We start from the raw sequence: 1,841 nt of genomic DNA on the forward strand, positions 1-1,841 counted from the left end.
TAAAATGCTGCTCGGCCATCACAACAGAGAAGGTAATTGTGCTGGTGTTGTCCACACAATGAACAAGCTATTGTTGGCGACTTGAAAAATAAAGGAGCAGAGAATGGGTGCCACAGTGATTGGTCTGCTCTGCCATGCGGGGCCCATGTTGAATTGTCTGGCAAAGGTCTTTGATAGAACACTGAAAAAAGGGCTTGGATGAAGACAACTGTCTGGCTTTTCTCTCTTTTTTTTGTGTCTGGGCCTCTTTCTCTCACCGCTTAAATAACCACCAATCCGCATTAGGCCACTGCTATTCATATAGTGAATGGTGCTGGGCCCCAGAAGAACATCTTTTGGGCACAGGAGGCTTAGGTAGCCTCCGTGTGCTAGACCCATGAAGATCTGAGCCCGCGTTTACGCAGAATTATCTCTGTGTATCTTAGTTTCAATAAAAAAATTACCCTGCCATACTGCTTCCATATACATTAAAACAACACAAGAGCCCAGGTTGAAACTTTCCAGCTCAGCTGTCACTAAAATAAGGCTCATAAGCCAAACGCAAACATGTCAATGAAGTGACTGATAGCTATAAACAAAATAACTAACCATAGAGAATAATATCAATTAATCATCAGCATGCATGGCAAATGAGCGACAGTCCAGAAGTGCTGGAATCCGATTAAATCACAGCACATTAAAAACTTAAGAGATTTTATTTTGGGCTTCTTTTTTTTCTTCATCTTTCAAGTCTAGGTCAATATGGGACTGAAAGTTTGAGTAAAATCTGAAATGAGTTTTTGAGAGCGATGAAGGCAGTTAGTCATTTGAATCCTCATGTGCTGACTTTTGTGAGAACGGATCTTTGTTTGAGCAAGCAGAGGCCGAGGGGAGAGCGAATGCTAAGTGGACCCCCTTTGTCTAGTCAGCCTTCAGTGTGCTTCGTTTATCTTCATCTTGTTAGAGTAAATTAATTAACAATCTAGCTGTTATACACTTTCTCCTTTCATTACATCAAATAATGGCAGAGATGGAGGAGGAGGTCCTCTCCTCTGGGATTAGCCTGGAACTGCTGGAGACATCTCTCTCTCTTAGACTTTTCCTTACTCTATTTCTCCCTCACTCTTAAGCCACCCTTATGTCAAACTTCACAGCTATCAATTCTCTGATGTGATCAAAGAAAAGAAAAAAAAGTCAATGTCCATTATGCACGTCAATAAAAATGTACAATTTGATTCTGCTTCTTTTAAAAATTAATCTACAAATGAAAACAGAGCCTTAACATTCACTGTTTTCATTGTCAATGTATAAACATCATTGTGTGTGTGTGTGTATATATATATATATACATATATATATATATATAAAATTGTCTTTTATTATGAGGAATATATATAGTAAAATTGAAAATAAAATTTACATCCTCATAATAAAATAACTGATCAGCATTTGATTGAATTCGTTCAAAATTTCAAGATGACTATATTAAACATTTAAATATGGACTGGTTGGTAGAGTCTCACTCTGACTATTGGTACAGTCCACAAAATATTACAAACTAGAGATCATTACTAGAAAGACATTTTCTGATCTCCGAATTCATGCTGTAAAAAATAATATAATAAAAAAAAACATTTTGAGTAAATTCTGATCTCTTGGGGGCAAAATAACATTCTTGTCTACATTAGCTTTTATGTTACTGCTCATCTGCAAAATGTCTCTCCATCACACATTACTTTCTAATGATATAGGAAATGCACTATGCATTTTATGCATTTATTCCAGTTTAATCAAGAGATTACTCAGAAAAAGAATGAAGGAAAAACATAAGCTTTAGGATGAACTAAAAGGGTGCATACTTC

This window comes from Sinocyclocheilus anshuiensis, unplaced genomic scaffold (genome assembly GCF_001515605.1).
Source record: "Sinocyclocheilus anshuiensis isolate Anshui unplaced genomic scaffold, SAMN03320099.WGS_v1.1 scaffold1099, whole genome shotgun sequence".
In the NCBI taxonomy this organism is placed as follows: domain Eukaryota; kingdom Metazoa; phylum Chordata; class Actinopteri; order Cypriniformes; family Cyprinidae; genus Sinocyclocheilus; species Sinocyclocheilus anshuiensis.